The 13,422-nt window shown below is 48.7% G+C and overlaps 1 protein-coding gene across 3 annotated transcripts in view; it reads left to right on the top strand.

The window, feature by feature from the left end:
• The window catches only part of DIP2B (disco interacting protein 2 homolog B), a 596,277-nt gene that overhangs the window by 427,303 nt on the left and 155,552 nt on the right, over nt 1-13,422 (top strand). The window lies entirely within an intron of this gene.

Raw genomic sequence — 13,422 nt, forward strand, 5'->3', positions numbered from 1 at the left:
GAATGTGGGTGTTGTGCACATGAAATCTGCCCCGTTGGGATTCCCTGGCTCCCTGTACCCCCTTTCTTCGTGCCTTCCCGTATCCCCTTTCACCTGCACTCTCACAAAAGATAAAGAAGAAAAAGTTTTTTGACGTGTTTCAGGTACTGGAAGGAAGGAAGAGGGGTAAGAAAAGGAATAAAGAAAGAAAGGAGAATGCAGTTACACGGGCTAAAGGGGCGCCTAGATCCCTGTTTAACTGGCTTTGGGCCTTCCTCAGGGTGATAGATGCAGCCGGTCACGCTGACCCAACGCAATACAACCCTGTGCTGGCATACGCTCACAGCATAATGCAGTCATACAAGGACTATGAGGGTTACAGATGGTTGAAATATGATGAGGAATACAGGGACAGGATTGAGGAGAATGCCTCGCTGGGGTGAGGGTCAAAGGATGTCAACCTTTGGTTGTACACCATGACCAACAGAGGGACGGCGATTAGCGCACAGGGCAGGCCCTTTCGACCAGGGAGATTCAATGGCACGGGGAGAACAACGGGAGCGCAGGAGGGGGATTTGTTGGCGTTTTAACCAATCCGCCTGCTCCCTGCCAAACTGCAGATTCAAACACGCGTGTGCCACTTGCGGGGCCCCACATCCTGCCAACAAGTGCGCAAAGAAAGCCACTGACAAGCCTGCAGCCCAACTGTAAGACCATTAACAGATATAAAGCCCCCTCCCCGGTCAACCTAACCACTATGCGACCGTGGTTATCACAATACCCGCGTAGAAAGGACGCCCACATACTTGAAGGATTTAGTCAAGGTTTTAGAATACCTTACTACAGCACCAGGCGTGGAGGTGAGGTTAGGAACTCCACATTGGTAACGCGCCTACGCCTGGTGGCTCGTGAGAGAATCAATAAGGAAGTGAATCTACTACTACTGCTATTTAGCATTGAACCTAGGGAGGATTGCAGGCCCTTTCCTAATCAGCCTTTCGAAAGATTCATAGTGTCCCCATTAGCAATTATCCCCAAAAAGGATCCTGGCAAATACAGACTCATCCACGACCCTGGGAATTTCGGGACGCATTCATTTAGGATAGGAGCCACCACATGCGCAGCAGCTTTGGGTTTCCCACCTCCGTCCATTAAAAAGTTGGGTAGATGGAAGTCAGAAGCTTACAAGGTTTACATTAGAGAAGGGCTCCGTTTAATACTGAATACCAACCGCTATTTTATATTGCAGGGGGCGACATGGGACAAAAAGTGTGTGGATTGTCGGACACTCGTTTATCAAATGGGCTGCCCGCCGGGCCGAAGCAAGACCGTACGGCTCTGACTTGAGCCTGGCCTCAAAAGGCGTAAGAGTGCACTGGATGGGAGTTGGAGGGATGAAATGGGCTCAGTTGGTCCCATTACTCTAGCGCCAAGCGGCCAATTTGGCCTCCCCGATTGCCATTGTCATACACCTAGGCGGGAACGACATTGGAACCCTTTCCTGCATCGAAGTGGTCCGTGCAGCTAAGCGAGATCTGTCCATAATTTTTCACCTTTTTTCCCCACACCATCATAATCTGGTCCGACATAATCCCTAGATGGCGTCACAAACATTGGAGGCTATGGGGCAGGCCCAGAAAGAAAGTGAATAGGCAAATCGCGTCTTGGGTTATGGGCATGGACGGATGGCAAGTGACACACGATTGGGCTGAAGAGATGTGCGAAGGTTTTTTTTTTTGAGGGATGGTACCCACCTATCCGAAATTGGAAATAACCTGTTTAATAACGATTTGCAGAACGTGTTAGAAACTGTAATTTTGGCACAACAGGCTACAGCTGCTGGTGGCGGGGTACCCAAGCCTGGGACAGTTGCGCTTACAGTTGAGCTCCCTTGCTGTGCGGCGGGGAGCTCTGTATATGATTGGTCAGTCTTGCTAATGGCGACAGACTTTGTTGGCTAGTAAGCCGGAAGGGACTGATATGTTGTTAAAGCAACAGTATTTATTTTTTTTAATTTCATGAAGTCTTTATTATCAATTAGAGCAGGCGATACAAAATACCATAGAAAAGGCAACATAAACATACACACAATCCAATTCGCCAACAGGAGCTCTACATACTGCTGTTCCAATTTGCAAAAGATAACAGACTAGAACTTCAATATTTTATAAACTTTTCAAAAGTCCCAGAAACTCCAACTCCCCCCACCCTTAATCCCCCCCCCCCCCCAAGCCTTCCCAACCAACTGCTAAAACCCTAACTTTTATCTCCCTTTATACATGGGTGATAAGAGGTTCCCAGATCTTGCGCCATTTATGTGTCTGGTTACGCCGCTCCGCTAGAAGCCTCTCCATTTTGCAGACATACCTCAGCTTATAAAGCCATCTTGTTAATGGAGGAGTCGCAGGCAACTTCCAGCAAGAGGCTACTACAATCCTAGCTGCACTTGTTGCATACCGGAGCAACGCGTGTTGCTCATGTGAAAGGCTGCCACCTTGGCCGAGAACAGGAAAAAGGCAGGGCTCCAAGGGATCTGACATCCCAGCCACTTTTGTAACCTACTCTGTATCGATTTCCAAAAGGCTCTTATTTTTACACACTCCCACCAGATAAGCCCCATAGAGCCTTTGACACCACAACCTCTCCAGCACAATACTGAAGATGCAGGGTAAATGCGCTGAAGACGCTCAGGCGTCAGATACCACCGAAACAGCAACTTTGTAGCGTTTTCCTTAAAGGACACATGAGTGGACACCCCCGCCGCGGCCCGCTCTATTCTCTCCCACTCCACCTCTGTCAGCTCCAGGCCTAACTCCCTCTGCCACCCCCTTCTATGAAGTATGTATCGTGGAGATTGCAGCCTAATGCAACTATATAAGCAAGAAATTAAACCACTAGTTGTTGCAGGTCCTTCACATACCTGCTTCCAAAGGTGTCTGCTCCGAGAAACCCACCTCCCGAACTGCCTCCATATTAATTGAATGAGATAGTTGAAGGTAAGCAATTCGTCCCTCCCCACCACCGGGAACCGATCCACAGCCTCACCAAATGAAAGCAAGGAATCAACCCTCAAACAACTGCCCCCATGTTCTCAATCCTTCCCCATACCATCTAGTGAATACTCCTCTTTCAATCCCAGGGTAGAACATTGGGTTATATGCTAAAAGTGTCAAGCGTGATAATATACACCTTTTCCTTGGAAAAAGACTGTCCCAGTAGGAGAGTGTTACCGAGACGGAGGGACACACTCCCTCCTCAAGTGATCTAAAGGAGCTTGGGAGCCATACAAGTGTTCCAAGTGGTCTTGGGCCTGCAGATTGCTGCTCTATATACACCCATTGTCTATCAGGGTAGTCCTGGAACCATTCAACTGCTGCACGCGCTTGAGCTGCTCGATAATACCAGGCCAGGTTGGGTACCCCCAGTCCTCCCCATTTCCTGTCTTGATACAGAAAAGAAAGCGACAAACGCGGCCTCCTTCCCGCCCATATAAAGTGGACTGTGCGATCTTGCAGGGTTGCAAGGAACCTTCTAGGCAGTCTTATCGGGAGGACTTGGAATATGTACAGCAGGCGCGGTAACACATTCATCTTTACAGTGGCTATCCTGCCAAACCAGGATAACTCAAAGTCCCCCCACCTATCCAAGTCCGCAGAGATAACTGTAGCCATTCCTTTATAGTTTGCTGTAAAAAGGTCTGATAGGTTGGCTGTTAGATTCACTCCCAGGTAGCGAATTCCCTTAGGGGCCCACCGAAAAGCATAGGAAAATTTTAAAGATTCCACCAACTCCTCAGGGAGTGTGACATTCAAAGCCTCAGATTTCGTCATGTTCACTTTAAAGCCTGAAACCACCGAATATTCACTAATAACATCGCAGGATGCTGGGGAAGGCGACCAGTTGGCTTAACTCCAGGGATATCTGGGTTCTGTCTTACCCTTGAGGCAAAAGGCTCCATAACCATAGCGAACAATAGTGGGGATAAATGACAACCCTGTCGCGTGCCTCTATAGAGCGTAAACATATCAGAGTTGCCCCCATTCACTCGCACACATGCTTTAGGAGAGTCGTAAAAAGCTTGGATCCAACCACAAAAACGCGGCCCTATCCCAAAAGCCTCCATTACTTTGTACATATACGGCCAGTGGACCCTATCAAAGGCCTTCTCAGCATCCAAGCTGAGAAGACACAAAGGCCTCCGGTTTCACTGAGCCAAGTACATTATATCCACAGCACGCCTTATATTATCCATGGCCTTTCTATGCGAGACGAACCCTACCTGATCAGGATGGATCAATGCCGGTAGTAAGGGCGCCAGGTGATTAGCCAACACTTCAGCTAAAATTTTTACATCAGCATTTAAAAGTGAAATAGGGCGATAAGAACCACACTCCGTGGGATCTTTGTCTGGCTTGGGCAATACAGCTATCCACGCCTCCAGCATAGATGGAGGCAAGGGTTCTCCCCTGCCGATCTGATTAAACAGGTCCACCAGGAGAGGAGCCAGTTCCAGGGCAAATTTCTTATAAAATTCGTCGGGGAATCCATCAAGCCCCGAAGACTTACAAGAAGGCAAGCCTTGGATAGCCTTCTGAATCTCAACTGGAGTCACCGGCTCTTCCAACAAGGCGCGTTGCTGTTGCGTCAAACAGGATAACTCGCTCTCAGCCAAGTAGTCAGTGATGGACTCCAATGATGGGCTAATTTCTTGCGCATACAGAGCTTGATAGAACTCCCCAAAACACCTACGAATATTCTCTGAATTGGACAAATGTGGCAAGGGCATTCTTCACCTTAACAAAAAACTTGTCCTGATGTTCATTCGGAGCGTATATTGACGCCAGAGTCAAGTCCACCTGGTCCACTACTATGTGCAAAAACAAGAAACGCCCACCCGGGTCTCGCTTAATCCGTACCACTTTGGCTGCCATTGACGAGTGGATCAGCACCACCACTCCACATTTTTTGGAGCCCGTAGAGGACGAGGCAAAGAATGCCACGGGATAGTTAGAGTGGGAGAGGAGTTTCTCATGTACCTGGCGAAGGTGTGTCTCCTGCAAAAGAACTATATGTGGTTTTAGCTGTGATAACTCCTTGAAAAACTTCTGCCTTTTCTGCGGCATGTTCAAGCCTTTGACATTGTAAGATATCATTTTTAGATCAGCACTCATACCTAGGTATGCAAACAAGTCATGCCTACAGCGGGTGCGGGCAACCAAGACACTTCATTAGTAGGAGCCTCCATCTTCACACAACAAACCCACCCCCCACCCTTTCTCCATCCCTCCACCAAAATCCCTCCCTCCCCCCCTGGATCCCCCAGTCCCCCAACACATACACCAACCAGAGGAATCATATCCCCTGAGTGGGAAATGAGAAAGTAACTCACCGGAACCCCGACAGCCCAAGCCCATCACCCTCCCACATCCCCGCACCCCCATGTAACTTCAGCGTCTTTTCTGCCCCACAGTATTCCATATACCACGTTTCCATGCCACACTCGGCAGTCACTCAAGTTGCCTTTCAGGCTCCCCCTCCTCCCACTACATTCAGCACACGTATATACATGCCTCATCTTGCCGCTCCTTCCTTATCTTCCCGCATTTCCACTAGGTAAACTGCACCCCCCTATAAGCCTCTTAAGAAACATCACTTGCAAAAATCAGGACTCACATACCTACTTTAAAGTCCCTCTGTTCAAACATAGTTTTACCACAGAATATCCAAAGACCCCCCGGTCCTCCTCAGTGCATGGCAACCTGCACAAACCAGTGTCTCTGTCCTTCCCCGAGCTCATTCAAGTCTCAGCAGCCACAGTTTTCCTTTTAGGGTTACTCTGCTTTGCCGATTCAGGGACCCTCTGCCATTTTTGTAGCTTCGCTTTCGTCGTCAGTGCCAGTGTCCCTGGGGCCGTTCTTGTAGCCACCAATCCTGCCGCATTCAAGATCTCCCAGGCCTCCGATAGCAGCTGTACTATATGCTTGATGCCCTTCAGTTCAAAATTCAGTGAAAAAGGAAATCCCCATCTGTAGGGCGTACGATTCTTGATCAATGCATCCAACGCCGGCTTCATCTGGCGCCGCTGTTGTAAGGTGTATTGCGACAGATCCTGATACACTGAGATTGTTGCTCCACCATATTCAAGGTCTGACACCTTCCGGGCCCGATTAATGATCTGCTCTTTGATCTCATATATATGGAAGCGAGCGATAATGTCCCGCGGCCTGCGCTCTTTCTGCTGATCAAGGGCTCTGTGTGCTCTGTCCAGCTCAATGGTCACCGCATCCGCCTCAGGTCCAAGCAGGGTTGTACACAAGGTTTTGACTATTTGCGGGACATCCTCTGTTTCCCCGCCTTCTGGGACCCCACGGAACCGGAGGTTATTCCTTGGGCCCCTGTTTTCAATATCGTCCATTTTATACGCAAGTTCTGCATGTTTCGGCTCCAATGCTTGGATATGGGATTCATGCTGCAGCAGGGACTCAGCTTGCTCCTCTTCAGTTCGGCATCTTCCACCCTGCCTCCCAGCTCCCGAAGATCCGAGCTCATCGCCTCCATGCGGTCCAAGATCTCCTCCTTAGATGCTTTGATATCGTCCTGGATGCCGGTTAGTAGCTGGCGCAGCTCACTGGGAATACCTTTTTTTGCAGGGGGTTGCCGGGATTCTGCCAGGGAGAGCGCGCAATCCGAGTCCGACGGTGAGGCCCGTGCCCTCGACTCGTGGCACTTTGGCGTCTTACTGGCCCCGCCGCTCACCGACCGCTCCGAGTCCTTATTTCGCACAGGAGCAGCTTTGCTCATGTTGCTCGATGTGTGGGCTATCAAATCGCACTGCTTAGCGTCTCCACAAGTATCGCTGGCCGTTAACGGGTGCAAGGAGCGGGATCCCCGGAGCTAGGCTGCCATCAAGGACGGTGACGTCACTTCCTCCCCGGTGTTTGTATTTAAAATAAAGCTGCGGCCAAGTTGTGCCATGTTAAGAAATACTGTGAGTCCTATTATTATTTCATTATCACAAATCCCCGGTAGGCCCGAGGGGTCTCGGCTGCCTATGTTAAATCAAGGCGCAGTGCCCCCGGGTGCACAGAGCCAACACTAACATGGTGCCTTGCCCCGACGGGCAGGCGCAAAGGTGCCAGTGGGGTGCGAGCTCTCGGGTGCGGTGGGAATTTTCCCGCCGCACAGCAACACCCCGCTGAGGTGGGTGGGGAGCCAAAAAGGGGTTTCTAACCCTGGGGCGGAGCCCAGACATCCTCTTCTGGCGTCTGGGCATCTGCCTGCACCCAGCCCCCCCCCCCCCCCCCCCCGAAAAATGTTGACGTGAACATATCTGTATTATGTCGGCACTTTGGCAGGGTACCCAAGCCTGAGGGAGTACGCTAGGCAGCTGGGACAGCTGCGCTTACAGTTGAGCTCCCTTGCTGTGCGGCGGGGAGCTCTGTATATGATTGGTCAGTCTTGCGAATGGCGACGGACTGTGTTGGCTAGTAAGCCGAAGGTTTGATTGGCTTGGGTATACCAGTGTAATGGTGTTTGTATTTAAAATAAAGCTGCGGCAAGTTATGCCATGTTAAGAAATACTGTGAGTCCTGTTAATATTTCATTATCACAAATCCCTGGTAGGCCCGAGGGGTCTCGGCTGCCTATGTTAAGTGTTTTTTTCTTCTTTTTTTTTTTGGTTTATTTTTATTTTTTTTTCTGTTGTCACAATATTCTTTAATTATGGATTAATTTTGCCAGCCAGTACCTGTACGTATCACCAACTGCTACAGTGATTATTCCATTTCGACATTTGTCTCACTGTTTGCCTAATTCACATATCATTAGAATTGGAGATTTCCCAAGGAGCACTGTTTGCTCCTTGTGCGTGTGCCAGTGGCGCAGGATGCTGCCAATATGTTGAATTTAAAGACCCCAAAGAGCTTAAATCAACACGGAGAGTAAGTCATGTGATCAATCAGCAGGCTGACAGGGAAAACAGCAGGGAGATTTTCTTGACCAGGGAAACCTGTAAAAAGAGATATTCACTCAAAAAATAATCTTGGCATAGGGTAGAACAATACACGCAGGGCACCGCCAATATGTTGAATTTAAAGACCCCAGAGGGCTTACGTCACTTAACGTCAATACTGAGAGTGAGTCACGTGATCAATCAGCAGGCGGACAGGGAAAACAGCAGAACACTTCAGAAGCACAGTTAAGGCTAATGCAAGGCAGATGGCAAGGGATAAAGCAAATTTAAGTTAGTGGAGAAGGAGGAGTTCAGGGATCAGGGTACCATCTTAGAGCTGTGATGTCAATTCCTCCCATAGTGCCTGTTTGATAAAGACCTGTCCTACAGACGCCTATGAGCCTTTATAAAATAGTAGGAGTAAACCAACAGAAATTTAATCTAGCTGATGTAAATTTTATAAAGAACATACCCAAACTGCTCAAATCTGCCTCAGAACATGCCTGCATACATGTTTACTACTACTACTATTTAACATTTCTAAAGCGCTACCAGGGTTGGACAGCGCTATACAATTAACAAAGGACAGTCCCTGCTCAAAGGAGCTTACAATCTAAAGGACAAAAAGTGCAGTCAATCAAGATTGAGGCAGTCTAGATTTCCTGGATAGAGGTACAATGGTTAGATGCCGAAAGCGACATTGAAGAGGTGGGCTTTGAGCAAGGATTTGAAGATGGGTAGGGAGGGGGCTTGGCGTTTGGGCTCAGGGAGTTTATTCCAAGCATAGGGTGAGGCGAGACAGAAAGGGCGGAGTCTGAAGTTGGCGGTGATGGAGAAGGGTACTGAGAGGAGGGATTTGTCGTGTGAGTGGAGGTTACGGGTAGGAGCATAAGGGGAGATGAGGGTAGAGAGGTAGTGAGGGGCTGCAGATTGAGTGCATTTGTAGGTTAGTAGGAGAAGCTTGAACTGTATGCGGTACCTGATTGGAAGCCAGTGAAGTGATTTCAGGAGAGGGGTGATATGAGCATATCGGTCTAGGCGGAAGATAAGACGCGCAGCAGAGTTCTGAACGGATTGAAGGGGGGATAGATGGTTAAGTGGGAGGCCACTGAGGAGTAGGTTGCAGTAGTCAAGGCGAGAGGTAATGAGAGAGTGGATGAGAGTTCGGGTGGTGTGCTCAGAGAGGAAAGGGCGAATTTTGCTGATGTTATAGAGAAAGAAGCGACAGGTCTTGGCTGTCTGCTGGTTGTGGGCAGAGAAGGAGGGGGAGGAGTCGAAGATGACTCTGAGGTTGCGGGCAGATGAGATGGGGGAGGATGAGGGTGTTATTGACTGAAATAGAGAGTGGAGGGAGAGGAGAAGTGGGTTTGGGTAGAAAGACAATGAGCTCGGTCTTGGCCATGTTCAGTTTCAGGTGGTGGTTGGACATCCAAGCAGCAATGTCGGATAAGCAGGCCGATACTTTGGCCTGGGTTTCGGCAGTGATGTCTGGTGTGGAGAGATAAAGCTGGGTGTCGTCAGCATAAAGATGATATTGGAAACCATGAGATGAGATCAGCGAGCCCAGGGAAGAGGTGTAGATTGAAAAAAGAAGGGGTCAAGGACAGATCCCTGAGGAACTCCAACAGAGAGCGGGATGGGGTGGAGGAAGAACCATGAGAATGTACTCTGAAGGTACGGTGGGAGAGAGAAGAGGAGAACCAGGAGAGGACAGAGCCCTGGAACCCAAATGAGGATAGTGTAGCAAGATGTAAATTATGATTGACATTGTCAAAAAGCGGCGGATAGGTCGAGGAGGATGAGGATGGAGTAGTGACCTTTGGATTGGCAAGGAACAGGTCATTACAGACTTTAGTGAGTGCCGTTTCTGTCGAGTGTAGAGGGCGAAACCGGATTGAAGCGGATCGAGGATGGCATGAGAGGAGAGAAAATCAAGGCAGCGGCTGTGAACGGCGCATTCAAGTATCTTGGAGAGGAAGGGTAGGAGGGAGATGGTGCGGTAGTTTGGAAGGGCAGGTAGGGTCTAGTGATGGTTTTTTGAGGAGTGGTGTGACTACAGCATGCTTGAAGGAGTCAGGGACAGTTGCAGTGGAGAGAGAGAGGTTGAGGATATGACAGATGGGGGGGGGGTGACAGTAGGAGAGATGGTGTTTAGTAAGTTAGTGGGGATGGGATCAGAGGAACAGGTGGTGCATTTTGAGGAGGAAAGAAGGTGGGCGGTTTCCTCCTCGGTGATATCAGAAAAGAGGAGGAGGCGGCCTGGGTTGGTTGTTGAGGGAGTGGGTTAAAGGGTGAAGAGGAAGAGGTGGCTTGGTAGTGAATTTGAGGTTGATTTTCTGCACCTTGTCGCGGAAGTAGTCAGCCAGTGATTGAGGAGAGAGTGAGGGGGGGGGGTGTGGAGCGGAGGGCACTTTGAGGAGGGAGTTAAGGATGGCGAAGAGATGACGAGGGTTGGAGCCGAGAGAATTAGTCAATTGGGTGTAATAGTCCTGTTTGGCAGGAATAGGGAGGACTGGAAGGAGGATAGCATGAATTTGTAATGAATGAAGTCGGTATGGGTGCGAGATTTCCTCCAGAGGCGTTCAGCAGATCGGGCGCAGGAGCGAAGGTATCGGATGCAAGGGATCAGCCAGGGCTGGGGATTAGTACGCCTTGTGGGACGGGAGATGGATGGTGCAAGGGTGTCCAGATCAGAGGAGAGAGTTGCATTGTAAGTAGAGACAGCCTTGTTGACAGACTCGGAGGACATGATGGACGGGAGGAGATTAGAGATATGTAGAGGATAAGGTGGGAGGGTCGACAGCCTGGAGATTCCTGAAAGTAGTGGTTAGTGTTGGGCGGGACTGAGGGGGAGGGTGATGAAGTGTGAAGGTGATCAGGTGATGATCTGAGAGAGGAAGAGCAGAGGCGCAGAAATTGGAGGGTGAGCAGGTAGAGGAAGGACGAGGTCAAGACAATGGCCAGTTTGGTGAGTAGGGGTGGTGGACGTCAGAGGACGTCAGAGCGAGGAACTGAGAAGCGTAAGAGTCGGATGGGTCCATCAGCGTGTATGTTAAAGTCTCCAAGAATGAGGGACGGAGATGAGGGTTCAAGAAAACAGAGAGCCAGGCATCGAAGTCAGTAAGGAAGGAAGAGGGGGACTTATCAGGGGGGTGGTAAATGACTGCAACTCTGAGTGCAGCGGGTAGAATAGACGGATGGAGTGAACTTCAAAGGATGAGAAGCAGTGAGACTGCGGTAGGAGGAGGGGTTGAAAACTACAGGAGGGCGAAAGTAGAAACCCGACGCCTCCTCCGCGCCACTGGCGGGGAGTGTGGGAGAAAAGATAACCTCCATGGCATAGGGCCGCGACTGAGGCAGAGTCGTTGGGGGTGAGCCAGGTTTCAGTTAGGGCGAGCAGTTGAGGGAACGGGAGATGACGAGATCATGGGTGAAAGGAAGTTTGTTGCAGACCGAGCGGGCAGGTCCACAGGGCACACGAGAAAGGGGAGTGGGGAGGAGGGGAATAGAGATGAGATTGGAGACATCCGGAATCATTGCATGGATAGGACGAGGACAGGTGTTTGCATGGATAGGACGAGAGCTGATGTGGAGGATCAGGATTGGGATTAATGTCCCCAACGGAGAGCAGGAGAAGGAATAAGAGAGTACGGAGAAGAGTAGGAGAGGTACGATGACTGCGACGAGGCGAGATATACTCAGATAGAAAGGAGATGGATGAATAGAAGGAAGGAAATGTTTAAGTTTGAGAGCTGAGAAAAAAGAAGAGGAAAAAAGAGATATGAATACAGATGGTGGACAGTGTGTTCCGAAACAACAAAGAGAGTCCAATTCTCCCGTAAAAAACAACAGAAAAAACAAAAGAACGGAAGAACTCAAAAGAACCAGACTCAAAAATATATGAAAAGCCAAATTTATTGCACAAGACCCTACACGGTCCGTGTTTCGGCCAAAAAGGCCTTCCTCAGGGTCTATAAATTGGCTTATACAAATATTCATATATACAATCCAAAGGTTCATTCGAATTCGGACAAATCTGCTGATCCTATCCAAGCTGATGCATAAGCCATGTAATCGAGATGAAAAATACACATTGTAAGCACACCTGGGTGATCCCATTTTTTTTCCATTTTGACTGATTTTGTATTTTGGATCTTAGGGATGGGGGGGGGATATAAATTGAATTATCACTGCTTGTACTTATACACGTAACCTCTGGGGTAACTTTATAAAAGCCCTTTTAGCCACAAAATAAGTTTTTATAAAATTACCTTCTAGGGATAGAAAATACCTATGTAACACACCTTGAGGTATTATTGAAATGGTGTGAACTAAATCCAAATATACATATTTATTAAGCAGTCAGTTGTGTATTCACTGGAGTAAGGCAAGTTGTAATAGTCTTAAACTGCAGCAGGATAGATTAGGTGAAGCATTAGAACTTTTTATTGTGAGATTGAACAAGAAGTGGAACGATTATCCAGGAAGATGATAGAACCTGTTTTGACCTTCTTCAACTGCAGGTCTGACACACATCTTTCTGGGCTAGTTTTCGTTAAAAGGAATCCCACCTGGACATGGGAGATAGACTTGGTGTCTTTGTTTATATGTTTACAAGCCGTTTAGCCCATTAAATGGGCAACATGTTTTATTTGTGAAATGTAATTCTCTTATTGTTGTAATATTTTGTGTGTGTGAGAGAGAGACACACACTGAGAGAGGGAGAGAAAGTCTGTGTGTGTGCGCCTGTCTGAAAGAGAGAGAGTGTGAGAGTGAGTTCAGAGAGAGAGAGAGTGTGTGTGTGTGTGTGTGTGTGTGAGAGAGAGACAGAGAAAGTGTGTGTGTGTTTGCGTCCGTCTGAAAGAGAGAGAGAGTCAAGGAAGGAGAAGATAAATTTCTCCCTGCTTCTGTTTGTCTTATAAAAGTACAGGAGGTAATTGTGTGTGTGTGTGTGAGAGAGAGAGAGAAAGTGTGTGTGCACCTGTCTGAAAGAGAGAGAGTGTGAGAGTGAGTTCAGAGAGAGAAGGGTGTGTGAGTATTTATGTGTGTGAGAGAGAGACAAAGACAAAGTGTGTTTATATATGCGCCTGTCTGAAAGAGAGAATCAAGGAAGGAGAAGACAAATTTCTACCTGCTTCTGTTTGTCTTGTAAAAGTACAGGAGGTAATATTTTGTGTGTGTGTGTGTGCGCGCGCGCCTGTCTGAATGAGAGTGTGAGAGTGAGTTCAGAGAGAGAGAGTGTGAGTGTGTATGACCATCTCCTCCTGGCTCTTTTCTCTCCAGGTCCCTTCCCCTCCATGGGCACCATTTCTCCCCTCCCCGATCATAGTCTCCTCCTGTTTTCTCCTGTTTTTCCCTTTACTTCCCCTCCATTGGCACCAGCTATCCCCTGCCCTCCATGATCACCATTTCTCCCTTCCACTCCATGACCACAGTCTCCCTTCCACTCCATGACCACAGTCTCCCTTGTTTTTTTCATCCCCTATTCCCAG

Source organism: Microcaecilia unicolor, chromosome 3 (genome assembly GCF_901765095.1).
Source record: "Microcaecilia unicolor chromosome 3, aMicUni1.1, whole genome shotgun sequence".
NCBI lineage: Eukaryota > Metazoa > Chordata > Amphibia > Gymnophiona > Siphonopidae > Microcaecilia > Microcaecilia unicolor.